Source organism: Fistularia commersonii, chromosome 6 (genome assembly GCF_037954325.1).
Source record: "Fistularia commersonii isolate RoL2024-O1a breed Wild chromosome 6, RoL_Fcom_v1.0, whole genome shotgun sequence".
Taxonomy (NCBI): domain Eukaryota; kingdom Metazoa; phylum Chordata; class Actinopteri; order Syngnathiformes; family Fistulariidae; genus Fistularia; species Fistularia commersonii.
Genome location: NC_141289.1, coordinates 11,154,765 through 11,171,322, shown reverse-complemented (window position 1 = coordinate 11,171,322; position 16,558 = coordinate 11,154,765). Strand labels below are relative to the sequence as shown.

The 16,558-nt window shown below is 37.5% G+C and overlaps 1 protein-coding gene across 1 annotated transcript in view; it reads left to right on the top strand.

Moving 5' to 3' along the window:
• The first annotated feature begins 1,640 nt into the window (after positions 1 to 1,640).
• LOC147233355 (E3 ubiquitin-protein ligase Midline-1-like) overlaps positions 1,641 to 16,558 on the top strand; it is a 53,868-nt gene continuing 38,950 nt past the window's right edge. Inside the window, exon 1 of the mRNA XM_086148062.1 lies at positions 1,641 to 1,773. The gene's annotated coding sequence lies outside the window, so the exon portion shown is untranslated. The remainder of the gene's footprint in view (positions 1,774 to 16,558) is intronic.

Below are 16,558 nucleotides of genomic sequence, written 5' to 3'. Positions count from 1 at the left end.
GGTCACATTTCCAGGCCACACGCAATCAAAATGGGAAAAAAGGCCAAAGAAAATACACCAGTGCAGAACTATGGGAAAGAGTCACTGGTATTGACATTAACATTCATCATTGGACATAAGCAGGACAGGTGATCCGTTTGCCTCATTATAACACATTTAAGAGTGGTATTATATGTGAACTAAACCAGGGTTTTTGATCTTTCTTTGAGAAAAAAACAATCCCAGTGTTCTGAGATGGAAAAAATTGAAATAAAGGCACATTTATGAACCTCAATTAGAAAACCACTTCTTCCCTTTTCAGTCATCTTCAATATGATATTATGAATTGAAATGAGAAGAGGAAATATGTTGTTTTCATGGCTGGCACACAGTTAAAGGAACAATTTGGAATGCTCCACCAATTTAAATCATAAAAAAAACACTGAACAGGTTTTTCATAACACATTTTCTTGCAGCCAATAAATCAGTGAAAGGGTTATAATGTGCCAGAGGTGTGTGTGGAACAACAGGATGAACAACTGAGTTCTGTACACATTTTATTGAGTGATAGCATTGATGATTTCTTGAGCTCACTAACTAACCCAGAGTATGCAATAAGCACTTAAATTGAAGGAATACATATAATTTTAACAAATTATCATTTCAGGAAAAAAATGGGAACAATGTTGTTGGGAACACAGGGCTTGGAGAATATCCTGATGACTCCAGATACTTGATTGTGCGCTTGAAATTTCTACTCCGCTTAGTAAAACAGTAGTGGTGTGTGACTCTGCATGCAGCAGCTTAGAATTTGAGAAATGCCATTCCATAGATGGCAACTGATGTAAAATTCTCACTGTAGTACAATACATAGTATAAAAGAGTGCAAGCATAAATCCCTTAAAAAGACCCCTCGCATTGATACATTACAGAACAGGATCATCAGCAACACAAGGATAAGGTCACCACTCTACTACCAGTAATGTACTTAATATTAATACTTTATATGTTTTTAAAATTGTTGTGGAAGTAATTGGATCAGCAATTTTCTCCAAATTGGTATTTCTCCACATTTATCTAGAAACAATGAAAAGTTCAAAGCAACAGGGGTAAAAGAAAAGCTGTAAACAACATTAAAAATTGAAGCAGTCTGTGTCAGCTTTTAAGAGGGAACATCAAAAGTATGTGTAAAATAATATCTTGTGTACCTAAAAGAACTGGTTGTAGCCAGCGCAATTTTCCACAGGAGACATGGACTCATTTTTTGTGGAAGTCCCAGGAAGGTGTGATACTGTAGATAAGCCAAGTTTCTGGATATCCTCTCCTGCCTCTCCATCCATCTGCTTCAGATCAAACACACAAAAGGAGCCAATTAGCTCAGTGTTCCACACAATGAAAAACAAGAGTTTTCAAACTGCTGGACAAAGCCCTTGCAGTCCTCTTCTCCTCTGTCTGCTTCACGCTTGCCTGAACCTAAGCACATGACAAACCTGAAGACATGCGTTGGGTGGGGGAGGCAAACCAGAACAGGAGAGGGAGGAGGAGAAGGAGGGGACATGCAAGAAAAGATCCCAAGTGTTTTGATTTGTATCAACATGCCGGGTATATGGATGCATGAACCTGCGTCTTCTCTGTCACCTTCATTTGCCATGCTTCCAACTCTCTCATTCCCCTCACATGCTCTTTCTTTCCCCCTCTCTCTCTCTTCAATGCTACTCACTATTGTTTTCTCAGTTGGGAATCATTGCACGCTTCTCTTCTTTTTTGTCGGAGGATCATGTGAGGCTCTTGAATGTAAGTGCCTTTGTTGCTTAATTCACTTTCATTGCGACCATTCCTTTAGAGCTGATGTGTTTATTTTATTCATTTTTTTAAGATTTTTTTTGTGGCACATGCACAATGGGGCTGTCATACAGCTGAGGGATGGGGGCGTCAGGGGGAGGGGGAGGTTTTCGGATGGTTGGGGGGTGTTAAGGAGGTTTTATGGGTCCATGTGGTCCAGGCGGGGGAGTGAATGCACATGTCTGCTGCTGTCATTGTCTCCAAAGATTTTCTTGCACAGCTTTCTTTATTTCAAAAGTTGGATCGCTGCATTTGTTGGTCATGTTGGCTAATGTTTTGCTGAATCTCTTTGTCATGTTTTGCCAGAGCAAGCATAAAAGATGTACATCCTGGGAAATCGTCATATTCAAAAATACAAGTCCTTACACACACACATATACACAATATCATACACACAACTTGTCTAAACAATAAAATTCTTGTTTCTGTACTGTATTTTGAACTATTGTGAGATGCATGATAATCTCTACTCATTCAACAGAAATATGAGAATTTTTTTTTTTTTTCAGATGATTATTAGTTCAACTTCTTTTAAGTTCGCATGCATTTATTGCTTCAGTGCACTGCAATGTGTCTGAAGTATATTGCAACTGACTTGGTCAATAAATAATTCAAATAGTGTATGTACAATGTTATTAATTATGAAGTACTTTGCAAAGCTTAAAGCTTAACAGAGATATCTATGATGGACACATGTGTTGGCTTGCACTTTTCTTCCAGGTATTCAGTTTTTGATAACCTGCTAGCTCAGTAAAAATTTATCACCAAAAATGTTGATGGCACAAATGTGTTGATTTACACAGATTTGTTTTTAGATTTAAAAAATAATGTTACAGACATTCCACTTATGGTTCATTCATTATGCACTGACAATCAAACCAAAATAAACAATCATCTTCAATGCAAAGTTTTGCCTCCAATAACAGTCTTTCAGTCAAATAGATTATAAAGTTAATTTGATTTTTTCAAGATTTATGGATAAGCAAGCTTGTAATTCTTTGATAGATTTTTTTGTTGGTATTCTGGTTGCCTTATTCATTTTGTTGTCCAAGAAGAATGAGGATGTAGGTCATAAATGAAAACACTTTCGGTGTCTGGTTTCCAAATTTTAAATTTCAAACACTTGTTCCTTGATCAGTGCTTACATATTGCAAAAGAAGAGTTAGTAATAGCAATACATGTCAAGTTCATACCTGGGGGCTGAGCTGAAATTAAGTGAGATGATCTGTGGAGGAATGTTAGAAAACACGACACTTACTTGGGCATACAATAGGTCACATGCGGACAAAAAAATCCTATATAGTTGGATAACAACTTAGAAGTGGATATCTTCACAAAATGAAAGGAAAATATCGTAGAGGTTCCTGGTGTATTGTTTCTGAGTATCACTTTGAAATCTAGCATCCATCTGAGAAGACATTTGACACTGGTCAGAGTTGAGTGAGTTTCTGTGGCATATTTGTGGGAGGCTTCTGCTTTTCATCCCACCTATAAGTCTATCTTAATCTTCATTCCCGAGAAAAAGCTAAGGTTTAAATGGCTGTCCATCTGAACTTTTTCAAGCTTTATGTTTGGCATTATTTGTAATAACACAATATTTCTTGAATTTAATGGCCTCAAGCATTCCCTCTTTTAACTGTTTTTGCAATGTGGTCTGATTATTTTAACACTCTTTCTGCCATATTTGGAACTCAGCATGGTTTCAAGCCAGGAGGCCTTGGCAACAGCAACTGGAAATGTGGCCAGTCTTTTTCATACTTAGCCAAACCCCCCCACATTCCAGCTCCAAAATTCCATCTCTCTGCTGAGGACTCAAGAGCTTGGCATTCGAGTTTCAGTCCCCCAACAGCAGAACTCTGGCTTTGTGCCACCCTCTTCTCTTATACCACAGCTAAAGAAAATGGTTTCCTAAAGAGAGAATGAATTAAAGAAGGAGCTTGAATGAAACCAGGAGTGTTTCAATGGAAGTAAAGGCATTATATTTGTAATACCTTTCATTTATCCACCCCATGGGTATTTGGAGTTTATGAATTAGCTGATTTGTTCTATGGATGACCAAACATGGCACTTGAATGTTAATCTACATCATGACAAAGCATGAAAGAGCCAAAAACACTTGGTGATGAGATGGACCAAGTGAACTTGTCAAGAGCATTTTCTCCCTTTCCAATTCAGATAAACATGCAGCTTTGGGCCAGATGCAGCATTGTCCATGGTGATGTTCCATCTTATCTCGATAAGTTGTTTATTTGTGCCAATACAGGACAATAGTTAAGTCTTACCATCACTGAAGACAATGGGAAGCTTTTAAAGAGTGTACCAATGCTGTGTGAACCCAGGAGGGAAATTGATCTTGGATTCCATTACAATTTCACCAAGATGGACAGATTCTTATCTTTTGAATACTACTTTGCTCTGAGAGCAGTCAGCTGCTTTATTATTATCTTATCTTATCTTATCTTATCTTATCTTATCTTAAACTTGAACCTAAGTTTCTCTTTATCCATAATTACGCTAGTCACAAATTTGAGACCATATATCAAAAAAAAAATATGGGATTTAATTTGGGTACATGCAAGTAGCATTAACAATTGCAATGAGTTTGCATATTAAATATCATAAGTAGTTTCAACAAAATATTCAGTTCCATTAAGTGCGGCCACTGTGTTGTGCTGTCCCATGCAAATGATTGTGATACTGGGCCAAATGTTGGCCATGGCTCCAAAACTGTGGTGTGTGGCTCAAAAAGGCAGTTAAGATCTATTGCCATTTTCTTTCTCAATTTCTGGATCCATTTCTTGATTTTTTTTTCACCCCACAGTCATGCTTGCAACACACTGAAAATATATCTAAAATCAGCTTTTCAATCTTGCAGTGAGTTGGAGGGTTCAGTCCACTGATGTCCAGACCTCAACACAGCAACTCTACTTGGCAAAATAACTGCATGGAGGGCGGCTAGAACTTGGCCTGCAAACTATTAAAATATCATCAGGAATACTTTTTTTTTCCCAAACTTACATAAAAGCTTTGTATAATATATGTATATGGAGATTTTTTTATTCAATATTATTTTCCAATTTCTACCTTATTTCTCTTGAAATAGTAGTCAGGAGCACCCTCACCACAACACAAAATGTCTTGGCTGGGCACAACTTTTGCCTTTTTTAACTAATTTCATTCACTGGCCGAACTAACTGCTCAGCATAATTCTTGAGTGTAAATCCTAAAGAAAGAGAAAAAAAAATGAGGATTGAGTGACTTTTCATTCAAATTTATTTATATATAAGAAAATATAAATGGTGCAGTGGGTGAGGAACCGCCACACAGTAATGCTAATCTACAGCAAGATAACACACAGCACTGCCGTTAGCGGTGAACAGCATTTTGGCATCAACAACACTGATTTTACCTTCCATTACCTTGTAAAAAATCCTGACCAAAGATGTCCCCACTGACTGAAACAGCTGAATTTGGATGTTCCTCAGAGAGAAGGCAACAAATAAACAGGGGGCGGAAGAGAGAAGAGATTTGGGCGGGGGCACAGCGGAGATAATCTCGTCCTGGGTACAGGGAACACTGTTGTCTGTCCTAGCAGCAGGACCTTGCAAATGACAACCCATCCGAATGTGTAATGTCAATGTGTGACTGGTAATCCTGTTCAGGTATGAGGTGTCGTTAATGTGCGATTGCTGCCGAGGCATCTACCACTTAAATCCACTCAGTATTCTCTGGATAGAAGCAGCAGCTATTTCCCCAGTAGCACAGAACCTAGGATACTGAAGGAAGAGTGCTCAAACTACAGTGTAATTGCTCATTGGTTCTCAAGGAATAATTTCCTCAGTAGTTATATATGTTACAATAGAACCAGAGAGGCTTTATTGAAATTAGGCCCGACACATTATGAGAATTAATACACAAACATATTCATGTGATTACATGGTTAATGTGATTTTCTGACCTTGGACTTCACAGTGGGTTCCAGAGGAAAAAGTGTTGGTGACACAACACAGAAGTCTAAAAGTGGTTTAATACAAGGTGATTCTGAATAAGACAACACCTTTCTGTTCACGAGCAACCATGACTTGATAGATCTTTTTCATCTGGGAAAAAGGCAAGAATAATTGTCCACAGAACCTGAATACAATGAGTCAGACGTAAAGAATGCTGACAGAATACAATTCAAACAGCACCCTGACATGGCTGAGAATTTTTCTCATCTAGTTTACAAAGAATTTGAGCTTGTGCAGGTTACTATGCAATTGATTAACATGACGGCTCAGTCCATGTACGTTGCTCTTTGAAACAAAGAGATAGTGTTTGCCCCACAAGATGCAGATAGATGTATCCATATGGAGAGTTCATAAACTAGAGAGCTGTTCCCAAAGCTGAGAGAGCCCTGTTTACAAAAATGTGTACAGATTAGAAGTTTCATGATACTATATTATGATGAACGATATGGTTCCAGGAAAAGATGCTATCTAATTGGGGTGAGCCGGATTTGTGGTTTTTCAAAGTAGAACCGAACCTCAAAGCGATTGTGTTCGCTCTCAGTCATATTATAACAGACAAAATCATGCATTAAATAGCATGTAATTGATTATGATGTATTCATCTATGAGCTGTACTGGAAAGAGTTATGCAGGGGTTGGACCTCAGTGTTCACTCATCAACGGGTAGACACAGTTACACTCCAGCATTCATTATCATAAAGTTTCACCATCACCTTACCCACAAGACTGGCATTTCCAACCCAAGAAACTGTCAAATTTTGTCCAATTTGTGAGCCAATGAACAAAATGAATCACTGAATCTGACGGTAGTAAAATAATAAGAATGCAGATTCTTGTTACTAGATTCACTGCCAGTACAGATTCTTTTTCTAATGTAGAGCTAAAGACTGTACATTAAAGAGGTTGGTGTTGTTTTGCTATCTCAAACTTCTTGTTTCACATGTAGTCACATGACACAACCTAAACCTGGCCAAAAACACTGGCACATGATTAAACATTTTATGGCTTTTGAAATTAAACAAGACATTGTCAGACTTTACAGCTTTTGTATTTGCTCACTTAAAATGCAGATTGATGTTGTCGGGACAGCAGCCAACAAATATCAGTAAAGATTAAAGACCTACTAAGTTAGACAGAGCCATCTTTTTTCATATGTTAGATGATGATAGACAGTCATATGATAGTGCAAGCAGAGGTGACTGTAAGATAATGGAAAAGTGTGGTTAATTTGAATAATATCCTTGTACCAGCCAAACCTGGAGAAGAATTTCTGTTGATAACTAGATCTATCAACATCAGATGAATGCAACAAAGCCATTCATGAAATTGAATAGCTAATTCATTCTTTTATTCTTTCCGCATAATGGGCAATGTTCAGTTGTAAATTAGCTCCCCTCCAGAACAAAGGGCATCATCTGGACAATGGGATATTTTCCACATTAATGAAGCCAAAAATGCAGCGGAAGATATTTAATGTCAGATATACGGTGATTCTTCAAAGCTTTTCTGTGTCTGCATTTGTTTATGTGTATCCTTCGACATATAGTCAAGGTGTGTTTACCCGTCTCACTTATACAACACTTTGACAATGTATGCTCTATAAAAATATTTATCATCATTAAAAGTGGAATAAAGCAGTTCTTTTTAAAGCAGCATTTTTTATAGCAATATAATGGTTTATTGGTCCAAAAAAAGAAAATACACATTGTTTTTTGACTTCTTATTGATGTTTTTCAAATTAAGCCCAGATCATTTTGGATGGATTTCTTTGTGAATACAGCGCATATGCGCTGGGATGCATTAACTGTGCATTCCAAAAATAAGTGTGAAATCACTCATTGCCTTTTACGCTGCCTTGCTTGTTTTAGAGGGCAGTAAACAAACACCTACCATCAGTGTCACTTTGTATATCTCGATGCTTTTGAAAAGGGTGGTTTATTGATCCACTTAACTGTGTGTGTGTGTGTGTGTGTGTGTGTGTGTGTGTGTGTGTGTGTGTGTGTGTGTGTGTGTGTGTGTGTGTGTGTGTGTGTGTGTGTGTGTGCGGGTGCATGTGTGTGGCAGTATTTATCTGTGCTGATGTTAGAAGAATAGAAACAAGGTATTGGTGCAGCCAGTGGACGTAGCCAAGATTTGCTAGGGAAGCAAGCCATGTTATGAGAGCAAAATACCATGTTGAAAACAGATGTTGTTGGTCATAAGAAGCTTTGTCCCTCTGTGGATCCATCCCAGGGTGCCATGAAATCCCTGTGTGCCTGTTTGCATTGTGAATTAAATGTGACTGAGACAGTATCTGACAAAAGCTAAGGGAAGTAGGGTGTGTAAGGTCATCTGCTGCCTTCTGTCTTTATCTAAAATTACGCATTATAAATGTAAGACATGACATACATGTTTATATCACCCACCAATGTACCTGAGGGAATGAGGATGACAAACCAAAGTTAGTGGGGCAGCAAAAACATTAGACAAAAACAACAAACAAGCGGTCTGCTATCTGAGTGGCCAGTGTGTGCATGATTAAACAAAGCTACATCCCAGTGCATGCATTTCAGTCTACTAACCAGTCTAATAACACTTGCTCAATTTCTACCCAAAAAGACTCCCTAACATTAAGAAACATGTGTGTACCTGAACACTTAAATCCTATACACACCCAATTGATGCACAGATAGTCTTGCAAATAAACAGTGATAATGGTTGTTTTGTCTTTTAGAAAAATCAATATGATACATTGATTTTATTTGTCCTCTGACTTTGACTTTACACAAATCCATGGTCCAGAGAAACACATTTGTGATTCTGAATAAATTAAAAAAGAAAAGAAATGGAAGAGCATCTGATTAAAGGATTTCAAGTTAGTCATTCAGCAGAAAGTTCGCCTTAAAGTTGTAAATGCTAAAATTGTGATTTTTGAATAAAAGAAGAAGGAAGGTTTGCAATACAGAATATAATAACTGATCATAGCAACCCTGTTACTCAGGACCTTTTTTGGTCTAGCTGAATATTACATATTGTACCAATAAATTATTTTAAAAATTCTTTTAGCGTAACCATTTATCAAATTGGGAAGCAAAGTTATATTTGCCTTGTTCCTGTGCTTTAAATCACTTTGACACAAGTTGACTGTGCAAACTTGTGTCATAGTCCACAATAATACAGATATAGATTCCTGAGTTACACCTCAAGTCATAGCTGAAAACTTTGTTTACATTTTTCTAATGAACAATATAACCATTGTCTTTACCTAGAAAAGTTAGATAAATAAATGTAACATTAAATTAATTATTTGAACATGAAAACAATGGTCAACCAATGTGACATATAATGTGTTTATATTTGTGTCTTGTGTGAATGAGTAAATGACATAGTTGTGTTTTAAACAGCTCTGTATTAAAGTCTACTAATCGTTGAACTCATTACTGAACCAACTGAGACCATCATTTATTCCATCTATTATTCATTACTGGATGCAATGACAGCATACTGCACCATGCCACCTTCCCAGTTTCATACAAAATGCATGTACTTTGATTAATGTTCCAGCTCTCAATTCCTCTCACTGATTCTGTACTTCACTCCATAGTCATCTTTCATTCTTTTTATGGTAGAGAAACACACATTGCTTTTATACTCAAAAAGAGACAAGTAAGACATGTCCACTTTCTACATTATGTGTATTTGCACTCTCGCTGTCACAGATGATGGCAGGCCCATAAATCAGAATATTTTCTCACTTCCAGGTTGACTTTATACTGCATTTACCATTGAATAACATTAACCACACACAGAGGTACATGGTGCTGTGAGAATGAGAGCAGGGCAGGTCGAAGAGCCTGACTTTAACTTTTAACTTATTCATGCTTAACGCCATCACTATGCACATCTGGGAAAAATTCAACCTTTTTCACAGCAGTGAAGCTCATCTAAACCAACAGTATGCTTCTTTATCCACATATTCACATAGAATTTCTAATTACTCCCTTCACAGCTTCAAATGATAGAGTTGCACTTAGTTGCACTATTTTATTATTTGTTTCACTGCAGTAAAAATAAATGTCCAGTCCAATAAGTTATGCACTTATAGAATTCAGACTGAGCTGATATGGTGAGGTCAAAATGCTCTAATATGTTTTGTATATTTTTAGGTATGTATGGATGTGTTTATTGTGTGTGTGTGTGTGTGTGTGTGTGTGTGTGTGTGAGAGTTTACCATGACCTGGATGACTAACAGCCTTCACAGACACAATATGTGTTTTGCTTTTCACCTCTACATACTAAAATCACATCATTTGAAGGAAAAAAAAAAACAAGCAAGAACGAAGAAACAAAAGACTTGGTAAGACTGCAAATATTCTCCCAATGATTGACCAGATTGACCACTCCATGCAAACATGGTGTATTGTACAGTGAAATACTATTTTAATGTTTAAGTGAGACATCTTTAGCGATGGCTAGTAATAATTATGTGCTGAATTTCAATCGTTTAACACTGCGGCACTAAAATCATGTCTTGTTTTATGCTATGAGCAAGAAACAAATATTTGGTGATTCATGCTTGTAGCAGGTTTTTGTTGAAATGGAGGACAGGCAGTGAGGGTTTGACTCCTTAAGTGACATTTTGGGGACACATTGAAGCCATTGACAGCTCATGCTGATGCTGCCTGACACTGATATTTATACATATGTTTGTGCGTGTGGGTGTTTGTGTGGGGGTGTCAAAACTACTTGGTTATATATACTGCATGATTGTAATTCATTTGTGTGCAAGTGTTAGTCTGTGCAGTTATGTTCAAATTTGTTGATGAGTTTTGGGCAGTTTTGTATTTACCGTACAGTCTGTGCATGGTCACGTTTGCATTAGCCTGAATGATACTGCAGTGAATTTATTCAGTGTGACAGAAGATGACCTTGAGTGTTGATGCAGAGTAATCTCAGAATCGGGTGATGAATCTGGATAGATTTGTATGCATAAAATATGTTTACAAGTGGATCTCGATGCACTCTCAAAATGAAAGCCCATAAATCTGACAGCATTTACACTTTCTGTTTTGATCTCTCTGGATTAGATTTTCATCGCATTCTATTATGTTTGACATCAGCTTGTAGCTGATGGAGATTCAGGATTTGGCACTAAAGAAAAGTGAACTTTTTTCTGGTTATTTTTTAGAAACTAATTTGGTGACTGAAAAAAAAACTCATCACTCGATTGATGTATTCACTCACAATGATGCATGAGCTCATGCACAATGTTTTTCTGGAATCACAACGTGTCAGTATTTCTTAATGCAGGACAGAAATGTCTGAGGGCTGATGGTTTGAAACAAATAGTCTCTGATTATGTCCATTATTAGCCAGTATCCCCTGAAGTTTTGAGGCTAATGTTGAAAATGAGGATTTTTTTTTCATTTGCTCCTTGTAGAGCTAGGATAGCTTCTCAAACATATATTTTGTCAAATATATTGGTGGAACTCATCTCTGATAACTGTTCATTATTGTGCTGCCATTGCTGAAATAGATAAGTAATTTTTCCAAAATCAAACTTTCCAATCCAATAAGGGGATCTGTGGATCCAGTCACTTGATTTTCTGTGGGACTCAAATCAGAATTCTGTTTGAGCCTTCAAAAAAGATCCACAGCAACAAGGAGGACAGGAAGCAGAATCGGCACAGTGAGCGACATATTCAAAAGGTCAGATTATTCTGTATGGTGTTTGATTTTTTTCATTAACATAATACATTTTTGTGTAAAATGCAGCCTCAGAGGGGCACAAGCCAGTGTCTGAGCCAGTCCCAAGCCCAGATAATGCAGATGATTATGTCAGAACTTGAAGTGTGATGGTGCCCATTTTTAAAGATAATGGAGGTGTGCAAAATTACAGTAACTTTCGATGGATAACCCTGATGAGCCATACCATTATGTTATGGGAGAGAGTTGTGGTAACTAGACAGAGAGCAGAGGTCGGCATTTATGAGCAGGAGTATGCTTTTATGCTGGGAAAGAGCACTGATGCAGTATAGATGCAGTACTTGGAGTACTATAGATGCAGTATGTGCTTTTAAGATGTTGGTAGAGAAGTACAGAGAAGGTCATAGGAAGCTGCATTGTGCCTTTGTAGACCTTGAAAAAGCATGCAACAGGCTGCAGATGAACTATGGTATTGTAATTGGAAGTCTGGAGTGGCAGAGAAGTACAGTATGTTAGACAGGTGCAGGACATGTATGTTAGATGCAAGACAGTGTTGAGGTGTGCTGTGGGTGTGACAGAGAAGTTCAAGGTGGAAGTGAGACTACATCAGGGATCAGCTGTTTGCCCTTTCTTGTTTGCAGTGGTGACGGACAGGCTGACAGATGAGGTCAGACAGGAATCTCCATTGACCATGATGTTTGCAGAAGACATTGTGATCCGTAGTGAGGGCTGAGAACAGGTGGAGGAAACTCTAGAGAGGTGGAGGTATGCTCTGGAAAGGAGAGGAATGAAAGTTAGTTGCAGCAATGTGTGTGAATGAGAGAGACCCAAGTGGAACAATGAGGCTACCAGGGTTGAGATTAAGAAGGTTGAGGATTTTAAGTACTTAGGGTCAACAGTCCTGAGCGGAAAAGTGTGGAAAAGAGGTGAGGAAACGGTTCAAGCAGGTTGGAATGGGTGGAGAAAGGTATTGGGGTACCATGTGATTGTAGAATATCAGCCACAATTAGAGGAAAGGTGTCCAAGACAGTTGTGAGACCAGCGATGTTGTGTCAGTTGGAGACAGTGACATTGAAGAGTAGACAGGAAAAAGAGCAGGGGGTAGCATAGATGAAGATATTGAGGTTCTCTTTGGGAGTGATGGGGATGGATAGGATCCGAAATGGGTCCATCAGAGGGACAGCATATGTTAGATGTCTTTGGGAAAAGTTAAGAAAAGCCAGACTGAGATGGTTTGGTCATTTACAGAGGAGGGATATTGAATATATTGGTAGATGAATGCTGGGGTTGGAACTACCATGCAGGAGGTCAAGAAAAAGACCAAAGAGAAGATTTATGGATGTTGTGAAAGAGGACATGGAGTTCGTTGGTGTGAAGAAAAAGGATGCAGAGTAGGGTTAGATGAAGGAGGTTGATTCGCTGTGGTGACCCCTAAAGGGAAAAGCTGAAAGCAAAAGAAGAAGAATAATTTTTGTGTAACTTTAGAAATCTTATCTTTATCTTATTTTCAGATAACCACCTCAGATCCCACTTAACTAAATTCCAGACATAAATTTACATAGATTTGAAATACTGAATAATCTGTTTGTGTCCAGTTCACCTAGAACCTGATAGTTTTCTTTTCTCTTTTGGTTTTATTGCCTTGCATACCAAAAAGATCAATTTCAAATAAAATACTGTTGTAAATATATATATATCAAGTCTTCATCTTTTACCTTGCCCCGCTCAATCCATCTCTCTGTATCACTGAATCTGTTGCCCTTGTTTGCCATCCCTATCTCCTAAATTCTGTTTTTAGAGCCTCTACAAAACAGCAGAATAGTGTGATAATACTGGGTTATTTTATGTACCTCCTTTTTTCCTTCCTAATCCCAAACTATGCTTCTTAGCAGCTGCCGTGCCTCTCTACTCAGCTGGTACCAGCTGTACATCTTCTCACTAATTCAAGCCAGACCTTGACTTGTAAACTCTCTTAGAAGGCAGGAGGTCAGTTTGAGGGTAAATGTGTTTGGCATTTTCTTAAAGGCCTTTAGCTGTGACAGCAAAGATGCTCTAGAAAAGGTCACACACAAGTGAGACATGGCCATCTCAAAGGCACGAGGATCATACGGAATACATATCTTTTTTTTTTTATTATTATTGTGATCAATCTGGTTGTGACCTAAATAGAGTTTAAAATCATGTATTTAAGGTGCCTATATGGGACAGTGTGAAAGGAACGTAAGTCATAAGTCAGTATCTGATTTATATTTGTACATTAATTTAAACTTTAAATAAACAGTATTCATATAATTTGCATCATTTCGATTTTGTTCATAATGCTGTTGTCACATGTCTATGTGCACATATGTTTTCCATAAATCCTCAGCTACCCACAGTGCCAATGCCCTTAGAAAAGGTCGTGCTCGTAACCCTGTCATGGTTTATCCCAGTAATTGTTTCATCCAGAGAGACCAGACGGACTGGACTACATTCCATTCATTCCTGTTTGCTTTTAAAAAAAGAGAAAGAGAGAGATCCTTTTCGACACTGAAAGTTGTCATGTCAATCAAATGGGATGTGGAGGGTTAAAAAAATTTTCTCGCAGTTGTCAGACACTGACACAGATTTTTGGATGAATGGATGGATAGAATTTTAGTTTGTTTTGCCGCCTCTCATTCATTGCAGTTTCACCAGTTCACAAACCACAGGGTTGGATAACATACTTACATAACCTAATCAAGCCTTGATCATGATTCTGAATTCTGTTGACTTTTATGTTGACTTGTACTATGCTGTTGGGGGAATTTTCACAGTGGGCATAGTGTATTTCAAGGTCAATCCAATGTACTCGTACGGACTTGGAAGATATTTCAGGCTGCGACAAAATACTCGAGATGTGAGTGTATAAAGAGGCTGCTTTAATTCAACGTAGTGGTGCCATACTGTATATTTTACCGCACAGAGGGTAATTGAAGACCTGATAATTAGTAAGTATGAAAGATATAATGATAGTCAATAACTGAATTTATATAAAAAGCCTCTTAATGAAACTTATAGTTTGAACTTCCAATAATTTCATACCAGATACAATACACATACACTGAAAAAGAAAAAAAATTCTTACGAAAAATATTGATAGGAATTTGAGATGCCTTGACTAGTTGACATTTAATCTCACAGAGTACAATAATTCTACTAAACTGTTTAAGAGAACATTTCATGCCCCAGTGGACTGGTGACAAGGGTATGGAAACTTAATTATTGACAAATTATTGAGCTCACAACAATCAGAGATGGAAACTTTCATTCTTTGGCAGTGACCTCATCAAGGCTGATCCCAATAAAGCTGCTAGACACAACCTGTGATATGGAGGTAAATTAACATATTTTTGAGCATTGTTGTCAAATATAATTCAAATATTTCAGTTCACATCAAGTATATCCTTACTTACAGGTAATGATTCCATCTTCAAGTTCAAACATTCAGTTCAGTGAAACTGTCCAATATACAACCGTAAATGATACAGATTTCTGAGGCAAAGGTGAACAGAAGGAATTTCAATTGACTCAAATCACATTATATACTCGCCATCTGTGTCATAATCGATGTCAATATATGGCAGGCCATTGCTGCATTGATTTTTGGGCATGTTGTTTGGAAATTATCAGATTCCGACATCAATTTTAATTGATGCGTAAAACTACATTCAGTGCCAAAAACATTTGTTGCTATGTGATTTTGTAGCTCAGGATAGGATTAAACTCAAATGAGAACCACAAGGGCTCATTTCAATGGGGCAAAATGTGAGGGATTATTGGGAATCTCATCACAGAGCAGTCACTTTTCGAGGTCTGACATCACCTGAATTGAGAGGTTTAGCTTTATGGTTTGTGCTAATATTTTCTGTATTGTATTGCTTTCAGTTTCATATAATAACTGATATCACAATCCAAAAATATTTTTCAAAAGAAAGCGTGAATGCAGAGGCATTTTTAGCAAAGATTACAATCATGGCGGGCAATATTCTTTGTGTGGGTGGTTAAATGACTGACTAACATCTTGGAGATTATTTTAAGCTGCTTTCCCAGTGAAGCACATGAAAAGGGGGTTGTTTGGAAAAGATGCAGCGAAAACAAAATTTCTACTAAAGAAGCAGCTAACTTCCAATGTGGATGAAGACAGAAGAAAAACTAAAAAAATTACATAACTGAAGAAGTTAGGCCAAGGTGAAAAAGTGAAGAGCAAGAGGCCTCCGTGTTCACATTTTGCTTTAAAATTTGGTTAGATCAGGGGGAAATTGTCATGGCTTGGATTATAGCAGCATTTTTGGTCTGGTTAGGCAACAACTGTGATATTGAAAACCTTTCTGTGAATTGCAGGAAAAGAACAATTCCTCTGTCATTCTACAGCCTTAATTTGCTTCTGGGAATGGTAATCAAACCTCCGTTCATAATGTCAAAGTCTAAAAGTCTTTTTCTCACAGGCTAAAAAAGTCATCTAATTTCAGACATCCATGTGGTCATTTAGTGATCACTTTCATCAAGGTTACCAATAAAAGAAGCTCAATAAAAGAAGGTACAAAGCACCTGTTCTATACAAACAGTGACAAATTGCAGCAACACTGAATTCGTATTTGGGCATTAGCCATTATAATGCACCCAAACCCCCAACACACACACACACACACACACACAGACATTCACACACACATACACAGTCAAACAAAATACATCAAATACACCTTTTGGATCATAACTGGTGATTTTTATAATCTTTAGCCCAACATACTGAGATGAAACAGAATTGAGATACAGTTCCATGATGTAATCTATCTAAGTGTGGTTTGAAAACATTACAAGTTATGCTGGTAACAGTCTTTTTATTTTCCTTGTTGTACAATTGGACATTGCATTGTGTAGGCTTAATCTTGACATGGGATGTATTCTTTATTTTATTTTATTTTATTTTATTTTATTTGAGAGGAGGTGCATGTAGGCTGCCTTTAGTTTTTAGGTGGCTGCAAGTTTCAAAAAAAGAGAAAAAATAAGAGGAATAGCAA